Source organism: Leptodactylus fuscus, chromosome 9, assembly GCF_031893055.1.
Source record: "Leptodactylus fuscus isolate aLepFus1 chromosome 9, aLepFus1.hap2, whole genome shotgun sequence".
Taxonomy (NCBI): Eukaryota; Metazoa; Chordata; class Amphibia; order Anura; family Leptodactylidae; genus Leptodactylus; species Leptodactylus fuscus.
In genome coordinates this window covers 80,568,889-80,591,280 of record NC_134273.1, presented here as the reverse complement: position 1 = coordinate 80,591,280, position 22,392 = coordinate 80,568,889, and the positions used below count along the sequence as shown (strand labels likewise).

Below are 22,392 nucleotides of genomic sequence, written 5' to 3'. Positions count from 1 at the left end.
ATGTCCTAGTGGATCCCCAATCTTTCCTCTGGATATCAAGCTATCCACTCTTCTCGATATGAATGAAGAGGATGTTTAAAATTTGTAGGCAAACTTGCCAGACTTGAGGGACACAACCACCTGAATGACCGGCTGTCAAGATGATCAAGCTGTAAATGATGCACAAACTTATTGGAATCTAAGAAATTCCACAGGAAAACCAGGGGGCGCACTCCTCAGAATTAGAGACTGGAATAGTTAGGTGCAAATATTTCAGATTTTATTAGTTTCAGATCTATTCCAGTGTATCCAGACAACGTGCCATTTGCCCAGTGTATCCAGACAACGTACCATTTGCCCAAGGTATCAAGACAACGTGCCATTTGCCATTGTATTCAGACAGCATGCCATTTGCCCAGTGTATCCAGACAACTTGCCATTTGCCCAGTATATCCAGACAACGTGCCATTTGCCATTGTATCTAGAAAACATGCCATTTGCCCAGTGTATCCAGACAACATACCACTTGCCCAGTGTATCCAGACTATGTGCCATTTGCCCAAGGTATCCAGACAATGTGCCATTTGCCCAGTGTATCCAGACAACGTACCATTTGCCCAGTGTATCCAGATAATGTGCCATTTGCCCAGTGTATCCAGAGAACTTGCCATTTGCCCAGTGTATCCAGAGAACATGTCATTTGCCCAGTGTATCCAGACAACGTGCCATTTGCCCAGTGTTTCCAGACAATGTGCCATTTGCCCAGTGTATCTAGACGATGTGCCATTTGCCCAGTGTATCCAGTCAATGTGCCATTTGAGTTTGACTTGGATGTGAAGATCTTATGTCTGTCTTAAAGAAACACACTGATATAATCATGGTCATATTCTTTGTGTGCCCCATGGCCTTCACCACTTTGAGGACTTAAAGAGGAACTGTCACCACCTCCCCTCCATTTAATAGCTGTGGCTCCACTGATTCTGGAACAGTTGGCATTATTTTTTCGCTAGCCCCCACCATTCCAGAGATATCAGTGCTGTTAGTTTGGGTGCCTGATATGCTATTTAGACTCTGTACAGTACTGAGGGCGATGTCCGACCGGAGCAGGAGAGGGGTTCTGATGACCCTAATGGAGAGGGTCATATGCCTGTATAGCCACCTCTCATATGTCTGTCTGTGGTCCTTGTGTCTCTCGAAGGTAGCCCCCTCCATATACCTTATTAGGGTATGTCATAATGGAACAGTCCTCTAGTCTGAACCACCCCAAACCCAAGATCCAGAAAGGAGAGCCACTGTGTAGAAACATCTAATGTCCAAATGGTCTCAATAGAAGACATGGTTGTCCATTTGATTAGTTGCGCTTTCTCCGGTAAATGTAGCTTTTTGCTGGATGTACCAGGAGCGGAACCCAGAATGATCATTCCAGGGGCCACATCCTGAAAAGCGCTGTCTATGATGGGACAACCTTTAATGGTCCCTCCGTCTGTCTGTATCTAATATTACCGTTTACATCCGTTTACTTGACTCTTTGCTGTCACTCCTAACACGTTTCTAAAAATGCTAAAGAAATTCTACTTAGATTTGTTCACATGAATTCCGAACTGTTGTGCAAAAAAAATGAAAAAAATTCTTTGATTAAAATAAAACAAGATAATTACTTAATTGTGTTGTTATATTTACGATCGTCTCTCAACCAAAGCTCAATTACAATTCATTAAGTGGCTTCTATATTGTTACAAATTATTATCTATTGTTGCAAATAATTATCAAACAATTATCGTCTTGATTTCCAGTTCCGCTTTTCCGTTAAAGCACGATACATAATTAATTGTGTTGCCTAGATTTATTCCACATCGCAGATCTTCTTGGTGACATCTGTTATTGTTACAGATGTTAGGTTTCCCTTTTTGGGAGTATCTAAACCCCCTATGACTAAGGGGAGGTCAACAATAATCTAGATCCTGGGCATTAACAATCAGGGACCCCTTAAAAGCCTTCAGAATGCAAAATACACTTTGGACATGGAACACACGGGCAACCAACTCGCTCCAAAATGTCAAGAGCGGGGCAGGAATTCTGGACCCAAATTCTAGAATAGGTGGGGCTTCCAGTGGTGGAAGTGTCAACTATGTGATGAGTATATTATTGTTTGGAGGCCTGTAACTGACTGCAGACCCTTACTGGACGCACCTTGGCCATGACCCTTACTGCATGCACCCCTGGACGCTGCCCCTATGGTCAGTCTGGTCTAACCAATGAACATTAGAATCAACATTAGACCCTATTGTTGAAACATTTGCCCTGAGTGTTTGTTATAGGCTTAGTACTGGGTATGTTACCCCTCATGTTCTCCTATTGCAGACTGTGATGGGGGGAGAGCTCCTGCAGCAGCCAGTTGCCTTACAGCAGAGACGAGACTGTTCTTAATTTTTTGGAAAATAAAGACAGAAGGAGAATGGCTTGGGAAATGTCTATTGCTGGAATATCAATTTAGGGGGTCGTGTAACTGACTTTCAAACCTTTACTTTCCACAAGTCCTAAGGGACTTCCCTAATTTCCAAGTGGTCAGTCTGTCCCTAACTCTCATTAGCACCTAAATTAAGCACAATAGATGAATCTATTTGTCAGAATTGGGCTTCATAAAGGGTGCATGCTTAGCTTCTCTGATCCCTTATTGCAGACAGTGTAGTGGGGGAGAGCTGCTGCAGTAGCTAGATGCCTTGCAACAAAGATTAGGCCGTTCTGAAGTTTTTGAGAATAAGCAAATATGAAAATGGCTTGAAAAATGTAAATTATTGGACTAACCCTTTAAGAAGTTGATTAAACTACTGTCTGGCCTTTGCAGTCCACCGACCCTAAGGTACTCCCCTAATACATAAATGGTCCGTCCTTGTCCCTGACCAAAATGAGATGCAATAAGTGAAAGTTGTCTCCTCCAGAAATCAGCTGTCGTTTTGGTCCCTTTTGTACCCAACCAACGTTGACCCCATCGCATATGTGAACCTTGCCTTCGCTTTACTGGTCTTCTGTTGCAGACGGTATGGTGGGGGAGAGCTGCTGCAGCAGCCAGTTGCCTTACAGCAGAGACAAGTCTTGGAAATATCACAATCTAAGATCTTATCCATTTTGTAATCTTTTGTAGAGCGTTCCTTTAAAAACCTTGCATCAGTGAAATTTTTCCAGAACATTGTAGAATTTGCAAAACTTGACTTTTATTCGATGCGAGCTGTGACAAAATTGTGATCTCTGAATATTTGTTATTTCTTATATTATGTCATGACCCCAGAGTTGTTTGCGCGTCTGTGTTTTCCATGACGCCTCGCGCCGCGCATGATGGGAATCCCAGTTCATCTAGCACTGAATGGACATATTAGTAACTGAAGTAATTCCAAATACAAAGCCGTCTCCTCTGCTCCCTTTTCGGAAAGCCTGTGTTGTTCTTGTGAATTGAAGAGACTAGTGCTGGCTGGTACTGATAAGCAATAGAGATGAGCGAACACTAAAATGTTCGAGGTTCGAAATTCGATTCGAACAGCCGCTCAATGTTCGTGTGTTCGAACGGGTTTCGAACCCCATTATAGTCTATGGGGAACAGATACTCGTTAAGGGGGAAACCCAAATCCGTGTCTGGAGGGTCACCAAGTCCACTATGACACCCCAGGAAATGATGCCAACACCTCTGGAATGACACTGGGACAGCAGGGGAAGCATGCCTGGGGGCATCTAACACACCAAAGACCCTCTATTACCCCAACATCACTGCCTAACAACTACACACTTTCCACATTCAAAAAAACCTCTATCAAAGTGGGAAAATACCTGGAAACCTTCTTTACTCCCCAAATGGATGGACACAAACCCCAATTTAAGCTCAACAAACAGTAACAACCACCCCTTTAAATCACGTTCCCCATGACAACCACAAATGGAATAGGCAATGGGAATTCCAAAAGCCCTCACCCTTAACTGTCATTTTGAGTGTGTGTGTGTGTGTGTGTGTGTGTGTGTGTGTGTGTGTGTGTGTGTGTGTGTGATGTGGTAAGACCTTCCAAAATTCACTTTTCTAGCCCTTAACATGAGCCCTTCCAAACAAAGTTACATGACCTTAAGCTGAGCTACCAGCAGAGATTGAGGCCCTTGGCATGAGTAGAGCCTTGCACCAGCAGTGTTTTTGGCACTTAGGGTGAGTTGAGCCTTGTACCAGCGTGTGTCCCTTAACATCAGGCGGGCCCTAAGTTCTGCGCTTTGCACAAAAGTTCCACATTAACTAGGCTGAATGGTACAAAGATTAGTAGGCCCGAGAACCAGGAACAGGTCTTGCAATGGCTGTCGGATAACGCTTAAAGCACATTGTCCACCAGCCAGTCAGCCTCTACCTCCTCTTACCCAACAGTCTTGTCCTCCTTCCACCCAAAATTCCCAATCTTCTCAGAACAATAACCCCAACTGTCCCTGCTCCCCAGAGCTGTTCTCCCTTCCTTTGACTGTACCGCAACCTGCCCCTCCATTTCGCGATTCCACGGACCTAACAGACGAGTATCTGTGTCCAGATGCTCAAACACTAGAGTCTCCTCCATTCCATCTCCGGTCGATTTGGTGGCGGATGACCAGCAACCCACCCTCATCGACGACGATGAGACGCAGTTGCTGTCAGGGCAGCCAGTTGACATGCGCATTGTGCAGGAGGAGGAGGCGAGACAGGAGTTGGAAGAGGAGGTGGTGGACGACGAGGACACCGACCCCACCTGGACAAGGCAGATGTCAAGCTGGGAAAGTAGTGTGGATGTTGAGGCAGGTGCAGCACCAAAAAGGGTAGCTAGAGGCAGAGACATGTCCAGAGGCAGAGGTCAGCTGCTTTGCCGAAGCCAGGCCAGACCCGGAATGTCCGAAGATGTTCCCTTTTGTACCCAGCCCAGAAAAACTCCCCCATCGAGGGCACGTTTCTTGAAGGTGTAGAGTTTTTTCAAGGAATGCGCCGAGGACAGATATAGTGTCGTCTACACAATTTGCCTCTCGAAATCGAGTAGGGGCCCTGAGAAGAGCAACCTGTCCACCACTTCAATGCACCGTCATTTGGAATCCAAGCAATGGAATCAGTGGCAGGCAGCAACGGCAGGACAAACGTCGCCCGCCGTTCATGCCACTGCCTCTGCTCACAGTGCTGGCGATGCACTCCAGAGGACGAGCCAGGACATCACTTCATCTGCCTCCGCCACTTTGTTGACTTCTCCCTCATCCTCCCCTGTTTCTGTCTTATCTCCTTCTCCTGCACCATCAAAGGCACCATCAGGCGCTTCTTTACAACAACCCACCATCTCTCATACATTGGAGCGCCGGCAGAAATACACCGCTAACCACCCACCCACGCAAGCCTAGAACGCCAACATCGCTAAACTGCTGGCCCAGGAGAGGTTGGCGTTCCGGCTTGTTGAAACTCCCGCCTTCCCGGACCTGATGGCAACTGTGGCACCTCACTATGCCGTCCCTAGCCGTCTCAACTTCTCCCGGTGTGGCGTCCCCGCCTTGCACCAGCACGTGTCACTCAACATCAGGTGGGCCCTTAGTTCCGCGCTTTGCTGCAAGGTCCACTTGACCACCGACACTTGGACAAGCGCCTGTGGTCAGGGATGCTGCAGTGCTTATCTTTAATGACAGGCAGGGTGAATGTGGTGGAGTCTGTTCCCCGGGTGCAAACTGGGGTGGCCTATCTCCTCTCCCAGGCCAAAATTCATGGCAGGAGTAGACTGAAACCCTACGACGCTGCAACCTCCACCACAGCTACTAGCGGCAAACGCTAAAACACTGGTGTGGGGAGACGTCAGCAGGCGGTGCTGAAGCTCATCAGCTTGGGGGACAGACAGCACAGTGCCTCCGAGGTCAGGGATGCCATCCTGGCTGAGATGGCATTTTTTTTTCCCTGCTACACCTGGGGCCTGGCATTTTTACGCCTGTGATAATGGCTGGAACCTGGTAGCGGCTCTGGAGCTTGCCAGCCTCCAACACGTTCCATGTTTGGCCCACGTCTAACCTAGTGGTGCAAAGTTTTTTAAAAACATACCCAAATGTACCGAAGCTACTGTTGAAAATGCGGCGCTTGTGCGCCCACTTTTGCAAGTGCACAGGAGTCGCTGCTAGCCTAAAAACACTCTAGCAAGGCCTACATCTGTCCAAACACAGGCTGTTGTCCGTCATTCACACACGCTGAAACCCTACAATACCATATCTTGAGCAGGGTGTGTGAGCTGCACAGACCTTTGATGGAGTTCCATCTACAAAACCCAAGGGTTCCTCAAAGTCAGCAACCAAAGTTTCTGCACCATGAGTTTCCAGGGGTGGCAGAGTTATGGCTAGGGGAAGAGGCATGGATAGGGATGATGTCTAGGGGCAAAAGCAGTGTGGATGTGGAGGCAAGCTAAGCAGGAAAAACTGGGGGTACAAGCTAAGGCATGGACTGGGGTGATGTCTAGGGGCAAAAGCAGTGTGGATGTGGAGGCAAGCTAAGCAGGAAAAACTGGGGATACAAGCTAAGGCATGGACTGGGGTGATGTCTAGGGGCAAAAGCAGTGTGGATGTGGAGGCAAGCTAAGCAGGAAAAACTGGGGGTACAAGCTAAGGCATGGACTGGGGTGATGTCTAGGGGCAAAAGCAGTGTGGATTTGGAGGCAAGCAAAGCAGGGAAAATGGTGGCTAGAGGCAAAGGGATGTCCATAGGCAGCAAGGGCAAAGATGCAAAACTCTCCCGTTTCAAGAATTTTCCTGACTTGTTTCCCCACAAAACATTCCTGGGAGGAGGGCTGAAACACCACCCTCCTCCTCCTCCGCTGTTAGATTTACCCCAGCTACGAGCTGAAAACGCTGCAACACTGGTGTGGGGAGACGTCAGCAGGCTGGGCTGAAGCTCATCAGCTTGGGAGACGGACAGCACACTGCCTCTGAGGTCAGGGATGCCATCCTGGATGAGATGGCAATTTGTTTATCCCCGCTGCCCCTGGGGCCAGGTTTTTTAGCTTGTTGGAGGGCTCTGGAGCTTGCCAGCCTCCAACACGTTCCATGCCTGGCCCACATGTTCAATGTAGTGGTGCAATGATCTTTAAAAACATACCCCAAATTAGCTGAGCTAAGGGTGAAAGTGCGGCACTTGGACACCCACTTTCCCAAGTCTACAGTACCTGGAGCTAGCCGCAATACACTCCAGCAAGGCCTACATCTGCCTGAAGCACCTACTGTTGTGCGAGGTCACCACACGCTCTAACCCTAGATACCGTATGTTCAGCAGGGTGTGTGAGCAGCAGAGACCTTTGATGGAGTACCAGCTACAAAACCCAAGGGTTCCTCAGAGTCAGCTCCCTCACTTTCTGCACCATGAGTTTCCATGGGTGGCAGACTTATGGCTAGAGGCACAGGCATGGATAGGGGTGATGTGTAGGGGCAAAAGCAGTGTGGATGTGGAGGCAAGCTAAGCAGCAAAAACTGGGGGTACAAGCAGCCGGTGACATCATCACTGACAAGCACAGCTGTCTGTCAGCTGACAGGCTGACTTTCACCAAAATGAACAGACAATGGATAGACTCATCATATACATGTCAGTTACATGACAAATTTAGTGCAATTTGCAAGTCCAAGATGGTTTGGAGATCTGCGGAGAGGAATCTCACCACCTCTTGCGGGTGCCATCATTTGGAAGGCAAGCCCTGGGCTCAGTGGGTGAGAGCAAGCGCAGGATAATCGTCGTTTGGCCTGGCGGCCACTGCCTCTTCCACTGTTGACAGGGCTGGCGCTGCAGTCCAGACCAGGAGCCAGGACACCTCCACATCTGCCTCTGACACTTTGGGGAGTTCACCCTTATCCTCACCTTTTCCTGCCATTTCTCCTTTTGCCCGCGCCATCATGCGCCTCTTCCCATCAACTCCCCATCTCCCAAGCCTTTCATTTCATGCTAAAGTACAGCGCAACCCACCCACATGCCCAAGGCTTCAACGGCCTCATCTCAAGAAATCTGGCCCAGGAGATGTTGGAATCCCGGCTGGGGGACACTCTGCCCTTTTTGGGCAGAGTGTCTACTGCGCCACCGCACTGTGCCGTCCACACCAGCACTTTCCCCCAAACATGAGGCGGTCCCTAAATTCAGCGCTTAGCCCTAAAGTTCCATGTGACCAGTTACGAATGGACAAGTGCATGCGGACAGGGACGCTACCTTTCAATTTGGGCACAGTGGTTGAATGTAGTTGAGGCGTGGACCGGGTCGCAAAATGTGGTGGCCTGACTTGTCTCCCCACACAACATTCCTGGGAGGAGGGCTGAAACACCACCCTCCTCCGCTGTTAAATTGACCCCAGCTACGAGCTGGAAACGCTGCAACACTGGTGTGGGGAGACGTCAGCGGGCCGTGCTGAAGCTCATCAGCTTGGGGGCCAGACAGCACACTGCCTACAAAGTGAGTCATGCCATCCTCGATGAGACGGCAATGTGGTTTTTGCCACTGCACCTGGGCCCAGGCATGTTGTCATGTGTGATAATGGCCGTAACCTGGGATTGGCTCTGTAGCTTGGCAGCCTGCAACATATTCCATGCCTGGGCCACGTTTTTAACTCATTGCTGCTAATCTTTTGAAAAAGGTACCCCAATGTTCCTGAGCTACTGGTGAAAGTGTGGCGCTTGTGCGGATAGTTTTTAAAGTGTATAGTTGCCGCTGCTAGCCTCTATGCACTCCTACAACGCCTGTACCTGCTGGAACAACGGCTGTTGTGCGACGTCTCCACACTGCTGGCACTAAACATATCATGTGTTGAGCAGAGTGTGTGAGCAGCACAGACCTTTGATGTAGTTCCAACTCCAAAACCCTCGGGTTCGTCAAAGTCAACTCCCTCAGTTGCTCAACCATGAGTGGCCATGGGTGGCAGACTTATGTGAAATCCCATCCCATCCATTGCACTGGACACGAAACATTAGCATGCGCTCAGCACAACTTCGGATATGGCAGATGCGTTAAGCAGGGTGCAGGGTACAACACAGACCAGGCCCGAGCACCAGGAACAGGTGTTAGAAATACTGCAGCATCTGCCATTTCCTTCCAATTTTGGGGTTTTGGACCCGCCACCGACTTGTCTGGACCTAAGTGGGGATCATGAGACACAGTTGCCATCAAGGCAAGCTGTGGTCATGTGCGGTTTGCAGTAAGGGGGCAGTGCGCAATTGGAAGAGGAGTTGGTGGATGACGAGGCCACCGACCCCACATGGACAGGGGTGATGTCTAGGGGCTAAAGCAGTGTAGATGTAGAGGGAAGCTAAATCAACAAAAAACCTGGGTAGAAGCAAAGGCATAAACTGGGGTGATGTTTAGGGGTGAAAGCAGAGTAGATGTGGAGGGAAGCTAAGCAGCAAAAACAGTGGGTAGAAGCAAAGGCATGCAAAACTCTACCCTGTTGGAAGACTTATTCCTAGGTCTGGAACACGTTAATGGCCCCCCTGGACAAATTACTGCCACTCAGGGGCCTAGTGTCACCAGGAGGGACAAGTATAGGCGCATGTTGTGGGAATACCTGGCCGACACCAGCTCTGTCCTCTCCGATCCCTCTGTGCTCTACAGCCTAAACTTATTTTCTCATCTTTTTTTCTGAACTGCACATCTCTTGCCTGCTTCCTTTGGGATCTTAGAAATGGTGGTCCACTTCCACAGATGGTAACTTCAATAGACAGTGTAACGGGAGTAGCTGAGGGATCGCTGTCTTAACCACTTTTTGGCACAAAATTAACTTCCAAAGCCAAATATGGTGCAAGTATATGATGCAAGGACACCTACACACCTATCTCTGACACATTGGGGAGTTCACCCTCATGCGCCCTTTTGGCCTGCACCATCATGCGCCTCTTCCCAGCCACTCCACATTTCCCAAGCTTTTCATTGCAGGCAGAAGTACAATACAACCCACCCCCATGCCCAAGCCTGTAACAGCCTCATCGATAAACTGCTGGCCCTGGAGATGTTGGTGTTTGTTTATGCTTCTGGAGACCCAGGCCTTCCGTCAGCAGATGGCAGCTGGGGCACCTCCCTATGCTGGGCCTAGCCGTTACTACTTCTCTTGGTGTGCTGTCTCTGCCTTGCGCCTGCATGTGTCCCATAACATCAGTCGGGCCCAGAGCTCTGCGCTTTGCTGCAAGGTCCACTTGACCACCGACACATGGACAAGCGCCTGTGGTCAGGGATGCTGCAGTGCTTATCTTTAATGACAGGCAGGGTGAATGTGGTGGAGTCTGTTCCCCGGGTGCAAACTGGGGTGGCCTATCTCCTCTCCCAGGCCAAAATTCATGGCAGGAGTAGACTGAAACCCTACGAAGCTGCAACCTCCACCCCAGCTACTAGCGGAAAACACTGTAACACTGGCATGGGGAGATGTCAGTAGGCCGTGCTGAAACTGATCAGCTTGGGGGACAGACAGCACAGTGCCTCCGAGGTCAGGGATGCCATCCTGGCTGAGATGGCATTTTTTTTTCCCTGCTACACCTGGGGCCTGGCATTTTTGCGCCTGTGATAATGGCTGGAACCTGGTAGCAGATCTGGAGCTTGCCAGACTCAAACACGGTCCACGCATGGCCCACGTTTTCCAACTTGTTGGTGCCATGTTTCTTTGAAACCTACACCATTGTGCCTGATATACAGGTCAAAGTGGGGCCATTTTCGTAAGTGAGAACTAGCCTCTGCTAGGCAGAAAACATTCAGAGCACACTCCTCTCATCTTCGCACCGTTGGCTGGCGGAGGAAGACGAGGGGGTTGGAGTGGCATCTGATGTCCCTATCCCACACGAGGCTAGAGGGTGCACTTCAGTGCATCCCATTGCTTCACCACAAATGGTGTGAAGGGGAGTGGAAAATGGAGGAAATGGAGAGTGACCCTTACAGTTGGGGCCAGCAAAGGCATGCCAAGTAACACACTGGCACACATGGCTGACTTCATCTTGGGTTGCTTTTCAACACATATTTCACATCATGAAGAACAAATAATACTGGATTTTTTCAAGCCTCGAACCCCGGTCTAGGTCTAATGTCTGTTCCTTTCTTATATTAGGGGAGAGGGAAAAAAAATTACTTCAGTGATACGTTTAGCGTACATAGACTGACTATTAATGTGTATCCCACTTAGTGTTGTTAGGGTTACACACCGTCACAACCTGGCTAAAGCTTCTATAGCTGTTAATAAAGTCAACATAACTTTACGGTATCCAAAAAGACAGCTGGTACCGACAGAGAGCAAGACAAATGTCACCCAAAGCTGTGAGCTCTGAACACCCACAGTGACTTTGGCGTCATCATCATTATAAGGGAGTGGGTGGTAATAAATAACTTGGCAGTGCCTAAAACCCAAAAAGCTTATACAACTATATTTACATTAAGATACACAAATGAAACTTTTCAGTAGCATGTCATGAGACAAGCTGATAAGCTCTTCCTTTGTGCAGTGCTATTTGAAAGTTAAACGCTGCCTTTATTTTAATTCTGGAGAAGGTGCAGACATTAGATTTAGAACATGTTGTCTTCATTGTCCAAATCCTCTATATAGGTAACGCGTTTTTCGGGCCGAGCTGTCTGGGAACGAGCTGGTGCAGCACTGACAACCTGGGTGAATATGGCAAGAGCCTGAGATGTAGGGTGAATGAATCCCCAAATTATTTGTGGAATTCCCAGTGAGACAATGGCACTGTATACCAGTATTAAAAATTGTGGGTGCACATAACCCCCATATATTCTTTGAATTCCCAGTCAGACAATGGCACTATATACCAGTATTAAAAATTGTGGGTGCACATAACCCCCATATATTCTTTGAATTCCCACTCAGACAATGGCACTGTATAGCAGTATTAAAAATTGTGGGTGCACGTAACCCCCATATATTCTTTGAATTCCCAGTCAGACAATGGCACTATATACCAGTATTAAAAATTGTGGGTGCACATAACCCCCATATATTCTTTGAATTCCCAGTCAGACAATGGCACTGTATACCAGTATTAAAAATTGTGGGTGCACATAACCCCCATATATTCTTTGAATTCCCAGTCAGACAATGGCACTGTATACCAGTAGTAAAAATTGTGGGTGCACATAACCCCCATATATTCTTTGAATTCCCAGTCAGACAATGGAACTGTATAGCAGTAGCAAAAATTGTGGGTGCACGTCACCCCAATATATTCTTTGAATTCCCAGTTAGACAATGGCACTGTATACCAGTAGTAAAAATTGTGGGTGCACATAACCCCCATATATTCTTTGAATTCCCAGTCAGACAATGGCACTGTATACCAGTATTAAAAATTGTGGGTGCACATAACCCCCATATATTCTTTGAATTCCCAGTCAGACAATGGCACTGTATACCAGTATTAAAAATTGTGGGTGCACATAACCCCCATATATTCTTTGAATTCCCAGTCAGACAATGGCACTGTATACCAGTATTAAAAATTGTGGGTGCACGTAACCCCCATATATTCTTTGAATTCCCAGTCAGACAATGGCACTGTATAGCAGTATTAAAAATTGTGGGTGCACGTAACCCCCATATATTCTTTGAATTCCCAGTCAGACAATGGCACTGTATACCAGTATTAAAAATTGTGGGTGCACATAACCCCCATATATTCTTTGAATTCCCAGTCAGACAATGGCACTGTATACCAGTAGTAAAAATTGTGGGTGCACATAACCCCCATATATTCTTTGAATTCCCAGTCAGACAATGGAACTGTATAGCAGTAGCAAAAATTGTGGGTGCACGTCACCCCAATATATTCTTTGAATTCCCAGTTAGACAATGGCACTGTATACCAGTAGTAAAAATTGTGGGTGCACATAACCCCCATATATTCTTTGAATTCCCAGTCAGACAATGGCACTGTATACCAGTATTAAAAATTGTGGGTGCACATAACCCCCATATATTCTTTGAATTCCCAGTCAGACAATGGCACTGTATACCAGTATTAAAAATTGTGGGTGCACATAACCCCCATATATTCTTTGAATTCCCAGTCAGACAATGGCACTGTATACCAGTATTAAAAATTGTGGGTGCACATAACCCCCATATATTCTTTGAATTCCCAGTCAGACAATGGCACTGTATACCAGTATTAAAAATTGTGGGTGCACGTAACCCCCATATATTCTTTGAATTCCCAGTCAGACAATGGCACTGTATAGCAGTATTAAAAATTGTGGGTGCACGTAACCCCCATATATTCTTTGAATTCCCAGTCAGACAATGGCACTGTATACCAGTATTAAAAATTGTGGGTGCACATAACCCCCATATATTCTTTGAATTCCCAGTCAGACAATGGCACTGTATACCAGTAGTAAAAATTGTGGGTGCACATAACCCCCATATATTCTTTGAATTCCCAGTCAGACAATGGAACTGTATAGCAGTAGCAAAAATTGTGGGTGCACGTCACCCCAATATATTCTTTGAATTCCCAGTTAGACAATGGCACTGTATACCAGTAGTAAAAATTGTGGGTGCACATAACCCCCATATATTCTTTGAATTCCCAGTCAGACAATGGCACTGTATACCAGTATTAAAAATTGTGGGTGCACATAACCCCCATATATTCTTTGAATTCCCAGTCAGACAATGGCACTGTATACCAGTATTAAAAATTGTGGGTGCACGTAACCCCCATATATTCTTTGAATTCCCAGTCAGACAATGGCACTGTATAGCAGTATTAAAAATTGTGGGTGCACGTAACCCCCATATATTCTTTGAATTCCCAGTCAGACAATGGCACTGTATACCAGTATTAAAAATTGTGGGTGCACATAACCCCCATATATTCTTTGAATTCCCAGTCAGACAATGGCACTGTATACCAGTAGTAAAAATTGTGGGTGCACATAACCCCCATATATTCTTTGAATTCCCAGTCAGACAATGGCACTGTATACCAGTATTAAAAATTGTGGGTGCACATAACCCCCATATATTCTTTGAATTCCCAGTGAGACAATGGAACTGTATAGCAGTAGCAAAAATTGTGGGTGCACGTCACCCCAATATATTCTTTGAATTCCCAGTTAGACAATGGCACTGTATACCAGTAGTAAAAATTGTGGGTGCACATAACCCCCATATATTCTTTGAATTCCCAGTCAGACAATGGCACTGTATACCAGTATTAAAAATTGTGGGTGCACATAACCCCCATATATTCTTTGAATTCCCAGTCAGACAATGGCACTGTATACCAGTATTAAAAATTGTGGGTGCACATAACCCCCATATATTCTTTGAATTCCCAGTGAGACAATGGAACTGTATAGCAGTAGCAAAAATTGTGGGTGCACGTCACCCCAATATATTCTTTGAATTCCCAGTTAGACAATGGCACTGTATACCAGTAGTAAAAATTGTGGGTGCACATAACCCCCATATATTCTTTGAATTCCCAGTCAGACAATGGCACTGTATACCAGTATTAAAAATTGTGGGTGCACATAACCCCCATATATTCTTTGAATTCCCAGTCAGACAATGGCACTGTATACCAGTATTAAAAATTGTGGGTGCACATAACCCCCATATATTCTTTGAATTCCCAGTGAGACAATGGAACTGTATAGCAGTAGCAAAAATTGTGGGTGCACGTCACCCCAATATATTCTTTGAATTCCCAGTTAGACAATGGCACTGTATACCAGTAGTAAAAATTGTGGGTGCACATAACCCCCATATATTCTTTGAATTCCCAGTCAGACAATGGCACTGTATACCAGTATTAAAAATTGTGGGTGCACATAACCCCCATATATTCTTTGAATTCCCAGTCAGACAATGGCACTGTATACCAGTATTAAAAATTGTGGGTGCACGTAACCCCCATATATTCTTTGAATTCCCAGTCAGACAATGGCACTGTATAGCAGTATTAAAAATTGTGGGTGCACGTAACCCCCATATATTCTTTGAATTCCCAGTCAGACAATGGCACTGTATACCAGTATTAAAAATTGTGGGTGCACATAACCCCCATATATTCTTTGAATTCCCAGTCAGACAATGGCACTGTATACCAGTAGTAAAAATTGTGGGTGCACATAACCCCCATATATTCTTTGAATTCCCAGTCAGACAATGGAACTGTATAGCAGTAGCAAAAATTGTGGGTGCACGTCACCCCAATATATTCTTTGAATTCCCAGTTAGACAATGGCACTGTATACCAGTAGTAAAAATTGTGGGTGCACATAACCCCCATATATTCTTTGAATTCCCAGTCAGACAATGGCACTGTATACCAGTAGTAAAAATTGTGGGTGCACATAACCCCCATATATTCTTTGAATTCCCAGTCAGACAATGGAACTGTATAGCAGTAGCAAAAATTGTGGGTGCACGTCACCCCAATATATTCTTTGAATTCCCAGTTAGACAATGGCACTGTATACCAGTAGTAAAAATTGTGGGTGCACATAACCCCCATATATTCTTTGAATTCCCAGTCAGACAATGGCACTGTATACCAGTATTAAAAATTGTGGGTGCACATAACCCCCATATATTCTTTGAATTCCCAGTCAGACAATGGCACTGTATACCAGTATTAAAAATTGTGGGTGCACGTAACCCCCATATATTCTTTGAATTCCCAGTCAGACAATGGCACTGTATAGCAGTATTAAAAATTGTGGGTGCACGTAACCCCCATATATTCTTTGAATTCCCAGTCAGACAATGGCACTGTATACCAGTATTAAAAATTGTGGGTGCACATAACCCCCATATATTCTTTGAATTCCCAGTCAGACAATGGCACTGTATACCAGTAGTAAAAATTGTGGGTGCACATAACCCCCATATATTCTTTGAATTCCCAGTCAGACAATGGCACTGTATACCAGTATTAAAAATTGTGGGTGCACATAACCCCCATATATTCTTTGAATTCCCAGTGAGACAATGGAACTGTATAGCAGTAGCAAAAATTGTGGGTGCACGTCACCCCAATATATTCTTTGAATTCCCAGTTAGACAATGGCACTGTATACCAGTAGTAAAAATTGTGGGTGCACATAACCCCCATATATTCTTTGAATTCCCAGTCAGACAATGGCACTGTATACCAGTATTAAAAATTGTGGGTGCACATAACCCCCATATATTCTTTGAATTCCCAGTCAGACAATGGCACTGTATACCAGTATTAAAAATTGTGGGTGCACATAACCCCCATATATTCTTTGAATTCCCAGTGAGACAATGGAACTGTATAGCAGTAGCAAAAATTGTGGGTGCACGTCACCCCAATATATTCTTTGAATTCCCAGTTAGACAATGGCACTGTATACCAGTAGTAAAAATTGTGGGTGCACATAACCCCCATATATTCTTTGAATTCCCAGTCAGACAATGGCACTGTATACCAGTATTAAAAATTGTGGGTGCACATAACCCCCATATATTCTTTGAATTCCCAGTCAGACAATGGCACTGTATACCAGTATTAAAAATTGTGGGTGCACATAACCCCCATATATTCTTTGAATTCCCAGTCAGACAATGGCACTGTATACCAGTATTAAAAATTGTGGGTGCACGTAACCCCCATATATTCTTTGAATTCCCAGTCAGACAATGGCACTGTATAGCAGTATTAAAAATTGTGGGTGCACGTAACCCCCATATATTCTTTGAATTCCCAGTCAGACAATGGCACTGTATACCAGTATTAAAAATTGTGGGTGCACATAACCCCCATATATTCTTTGAATTCCCAGTCAGACAATGGCACTGTATACCAGTATTAAAAATTGTGGGTGCACATAACCCCCATATATTCTTTGAATTCCCAGTCAGACAATGGCACTGTATACCAGTATTAAAAATTGTGGGTGCACATAACCCCCATATATTCTTTGAATTCCCAGTGAGACAATGGAACTGTATAGCAGTAGCAAAAATTGTGGGTGCACGTCACCCCAATATATTCTTTGAATTCCCAGTCAGACAATGGCACTGTATACCAGTAGTAAAAATTGTGGGTGCACATAACCCCCATATATTCTTTGAATTCCCAGTCAGACAATGGCACTGTATAGCAGTATTAAAAATTGTGGGTGCACGTAACCCCCATATATTCTTTGAATTCCCAGTCAGACAATGGCACTATATACCAGTATTAAAAATTGTGGGTGCACATAACCCCCATATATTCTTTGAATTCCCAGTCAGACAATGGCACTGTATAGCAGTATTAAAAATTGTGGGTGCACATAACCCCCATATATTCTTTGAATTCCCAGTGAGACAATGGCACTGTATACCAGTAGCAAAAATTGTGGGTGTATATAGCCCCAATTCTATTGCTAGGGGACTTGCAGGGTATTTCTGAGGTGAAGGTGGGGGGGCACACCGTTGGAACGGGGATTTGGGGTGTATATATGGGGTATACGGGAATACACTGTCAGTGTGTTCCATTCAGGATCCTGGGAAAGCTGGGTTGCGGCGATTGAGCCCGTCAGTGCCACGTTACACTGACAAGCTTCTCCCTGGAATTGAAGTTATATGTAAGCCCAATATATTCTTTGAATTCCCAGTGAGACAATGGCACTATATGGCAGTAGCAAAAATAGTGGGTGTATATAGCCCCAATTCTATTGCTAGGGGACTTGCAGGGTATTTCTGGGGTGAAGGTGGGGGGGCACACCGTTGGAACGGGTATCGGGGGTATATATCGGGTATACGGGAATACACTGACAGTGTATTCCATTCAGGATCCTGGGAAAGCTGGGTTGCGGCGATTGAGCCCGTCAGTGCCACGTTACACTGACAAGCTTCTCCCTGGAATTTAGCTCTTATAAGAGCTGTTGGTTGTCTTCTCCTTCCTATCCTAGCCTGTCCCTGCCTACCCAGAATCTAACCCCTAGCTAACTGGACGGAAACCTCCGTCCTCGGTGAATTGCAAGCTCAGAATGACGCGAAGCTGGGCGGCGCTGTTCTTTTAAATTAGAGGTCACATGTTTTCGGCAGCCAATGGGTTTTGCCTACTTTTTTCAACGTCACCGGTGTCGTAGTTCCTGTCCCACCTACCCTGCGCTGTTATTGGAGCAAAAAAGGCGCCAGGGAAGGTGGGAGGGGAATCGAGTAATGGCGCACTTTACCACGCGGTGTTCGATTCGATTCGAACATGCCGAACAGCCTAATATCCGATCGAACATGAGTTCGATAGAACACTGTTCGCTCATCTCTAATAAGCAACTGTCCGGTGACATATTGTTTTTATTAACTCTCTGCGTGTCATTCACCATTAGGCACAATTGGATTCATTTGTGTTTGTTTTCATTATTTTATTTACTTATGTTTGCTCATGCCCAATGTGATGCCAATGACAATGCCGCCGACGTGCCCGCCTGCACTCCTCGTGTATTTCTGCTCAATTCATGTCTTCTCTTTTTTTTTTTTTTTTTTTTGTCTTTTTGTCTCCAGGGTAAAGAGAGTGACCCTTTTTGGTTGGTTGTGAGTGAAGATTGCTTTGCAGAGCCAGCTACTTCTATCAGGTAAATCTATTCTTATTGTCATTGTCTTCAGCTGGCGCTCATCTTTTTGGGTGTTTTTGGATATGAATGGGGCAGGTTTTAGATATACGCCGCTGAGGCTGCAGATTTCCTTTCCAGTTTTCAAAAAGTTCAACCCTTTCCCTTTTATTAGTCTTGTCAGATCTTAAAGAGGACCTTTCATGTCCTCCTGCAGATGCGGTTTTATATACCGCCAGAAAGTCAACAGGGCGCTGAATTCAACACACTCTCGGCTTTCCCATTATGTGCCCCTGGGCTGGAGATATAACGGCACCGATGTCTGCCCACTGTCAGAAGGGCATTTCTGACAGTCTAGCCGGGCTGTGAGGAACGCCCCTCCTGACAGTACTTGTCCATAGAATTATACTGGAGGGGGGGTCATCACTGGGCGGTAAGGAACGCGGCCTTCTCTGATTGTACAGGGCTATGGACGAGTACTTTTGGGCAGGGGGGATGTTCCTCACAGCCCAGCTTGACTGTCAGGAATGCCCTTCTGACAGTGGGCAGAGATCGGTACTGAAATTAACGGCACTGATATCTCCAGCCCGGGGACACATAACAGGAAAGGTGGCAGTGCGGTGAATTCAGTGCACTGTTGGCTTTCTAGTGGTATATAAAACCGCATTTGTAGCAGTACAGGTCCTCTTTAACATCATGTCCCAGCCTTGCAGACAGATGGGTTAGGGTCACCTAAATCAAATGGTGGTTTCCACTCCTTTATTGCCAAGTTCCTTGGAGCAATGAATGTATTGCCACTCACCCCTTTGTCCTCACAGCCTCATTGCTCCAAAGAACTTCTTAGCATATTGAAAAAAAACCAGCAATATTTTGGTATTGGAGAAAGACATTTGCAAGGGGAAAAGACAATTTATTTCAGATGACCCTAACCTATCTATCTGCAGGGCTGGGTTCTCGAGTTGGGTACCTGTACACATCCATTTTTTCTGTATACATCTAGGTCAGCCAGTATAGCTCTGGCCAGAAACCAGAGTTAGCACATCACTTTATGGGAATGCTATACACAGCTGAAAAATGCTCAACCTTGGTTCCATTGAAGTCGGTGGGTTTGGTTGCTCAAGCTGAAAAGGGGACTGTAGCGCAATGCCTTAAAGTACAGACCCCCAATATAAAATGGTGGCATATTCTAGACATATCCCTTCACCATATGACATGGGAATACCGTTTTAAATGGGTTGTGCAAGATTAGGAACACATAGCTGCCCCCTGTCCATGGCTTGTGTCTGGCATGGCAATTCAACTCCTTTGAAGTGAATATGGCTGAGCTGCCAATACTGCAGACAATCTGTTGACATCTATGGTGCTGGTTTTGGCCCAAAGCAATCTTGTTTTTCAAATCCTGGACAATCTATATAATTAGTTAATGTGATGGGATCAAATTAGTCCCATAAAATGTCTATATGAAGAATTTGGCTAAACGTGTATAAGGATACATAGTTTCCACCATCCATGTATAGTTTCTAGGGTTGTGATATCTACAGACTTCTGTCCACAATACATAGTGATAGGTCACAAAATTGTGATCAGTAGAGATCACTCGACCAACGCGTTTGATATTTTGACCAGGATCTTGGAGGTGTCAGTGGTCAGACCAAGACTGATCTCAATTGTAAAGGATTGTAACTGGTTCCATATCTCAGTCTTGTTATTCTTGCCACACCAGAATCTCGGAGGTTCACATGGTCACTCCATCATGGTTACACTTCCTTGGTACTGGCATGCCATGGCAGATTGCACCTTCCATACAGTGTTGTATAATGTCACCCATATCTCATGGGAGTGGCTGAAGGTTTGTCTACCTTGGTCCTTCTCCTATGGGTACCACCAAGGCGGAGGACCCTCCTACGTTCCTATTCCAGTGTTGGCTCCTCTCCTTGTGAGATGAAACACTGAGCATTCATTAATTCCTAGCACTGTGTACTAGATGTACTAGCGTAGAGAACGTCTTTATGGCGGTATTAATAAGGTTTGTGTTCTACAAGCAATGCACGCTCGCCTCATCGCCTTGTAAGCAGCGCCATGGAAATGGCCCCCGGGTGCTAACGTGCCATGAGACAGACATTCCTGAAGAGAGTAGCGCCTAGCCGTGCTGTTGTATCGGAGTGTCACCGCCTGATGCTCATCTCCAGACTCATAATCGCCCTGTTCAAAAATTAACAGTTCTTTAAACACCATGGCAACCGTGATGTCAGCGTCAGCCAGTCACAGCAGTGCCATGTGATGTCAGCGCTCATTACTGCCCCCCCTGACCTTGTAAGAACACAACATGGCTAATTGAATCTAAATGTGATCGCCGCTCCATAGTGTCACTTCTTAACCCTGCGTGTTATAGATTTTTTTTTCTATCCATCTATATCTTTATCTATCTTTTTATTTGTCGATCTGTTACATATCTAATTATCTATCTATTATCTATCTATCTATCTATCTATCTATCTATCTCCTATCTATCTATCTATCTATCTATCTATCTCCTATCTATCTATCTATCTATCTATCTATCTATCTATCTATCTCCTATCTATCTATCTATCTATCTATCTATCATCTATCTCATATCTATCTATCTAGTCTATCTATCTATCTAATTATCTATCTAATCATCTATCTATCTATCTATCTATCTATCTATCTATCTATCTATCTATCTCCTACCTATCTATCTATCTATCTATCTATCTATCTATCTATCTATCTATCTATCATCTATCTCATATCTATCTATCTAGTCTATCTATCTATCTAATTATCTATCTAATCATCTATCTATCTATCTATCTATCTATCTATCTATCTATAATCTATATCTATCTATCTATAATCTATATCTATCTATCTATGTTCTATCTATCTATAATCTATCTATCTATCTCATATCTATCTATCTAGTCTATCTATCTAATTATCTATCTAATTATCTATCTATCTATAATCTATCTCTATCTATGTTCTATCTATCTATTATCTATCTATTTATCTAATTATCTATCTATAATCTATCTATCTATCTATCTCCCTATCCATCTATCTATCTATCTATCTATCTATCTATCTATCTATCTATCTATCTCATATCTATCTATCTAGTCATCTATCTATCTATCTAATTATCTATCTAATCATCTATCTATCTATAATCTCTATCTATCTATCTATCTATCTATCTATCTATCTATCTATGTTCTATCTATCTATAATCTATCTATCTATCTATCTCATATCTATCTATCTAGTCTATCTATCTAATTATCTATCTAATCATCTATCTATCTATAATCTATCTCTATCTATCTATCTATCTATCTATCTATCTATCTATCTATCTATCTATCTATGTTCTATCTATCTATAATATCTATCTATCTATCTCATATCTATCTATCTAGTCATCTATCTATCTAATTATCTATCTAATCATCTATCTATCTATCTATCTATCTATCTCCTATCTATCTATCTATCTATCTATCTATCTATGTTCTATCTATCTATAATATATCTATATATCTCATATCTATCTAGTCATCTATCTATCTATCTATCTATCTATCTATCTAATTATCTATCTAATCATCTATCTATCTATCTATCTATCTATCTCCTATTTATCTATCTATTACTATCTATCTATCTAGCTACCTATCTAATCCTCCATTTATCATCTATCTATCTATCCATTTTATTATGTGTCTGTTTCACTTGCATCTTGTCTGCCTGTCTAACTATCTAATCGTCTTTTCATCATGTGTATCTATATAATCTATCATCTGTCTGTCTAATTATCCATCTGTTTTTCTGTCCCTCTGTCTGTTCATCTA

At 44.5% G+C, this 22,392-nt stretch overlaps 1 protein-coding gene across 6 annotated transcripts in view; it reads left to right on the top strand.

Moving 5' to 3' along the window:
* The window catches only part of FOXP1 (forkhead box P1), a 497,110-nt gene that overhangs the window by 207,101 nt on the left and 267,617 nt on the right, over positions 1 to 22,392 (top strand). For 5 of the 6 annotated variants that reach the window (XM_075287502.1, XM_075287498.1, XM_075287500.1 and 2 more), the window contains one exon: positions 18,468 to 18,538. The gene's annotated coding sequence lies outside the window, so the exon portion shown is untranslated. Of the gene's footprint in view, positions 1 to 18,294; positions 18,313 to 18,467; positions 18,539 to 22,392 lie in introns of those variants that run through there. The other variant, XM_075287499.1, reaches the window with a different exon arrangement.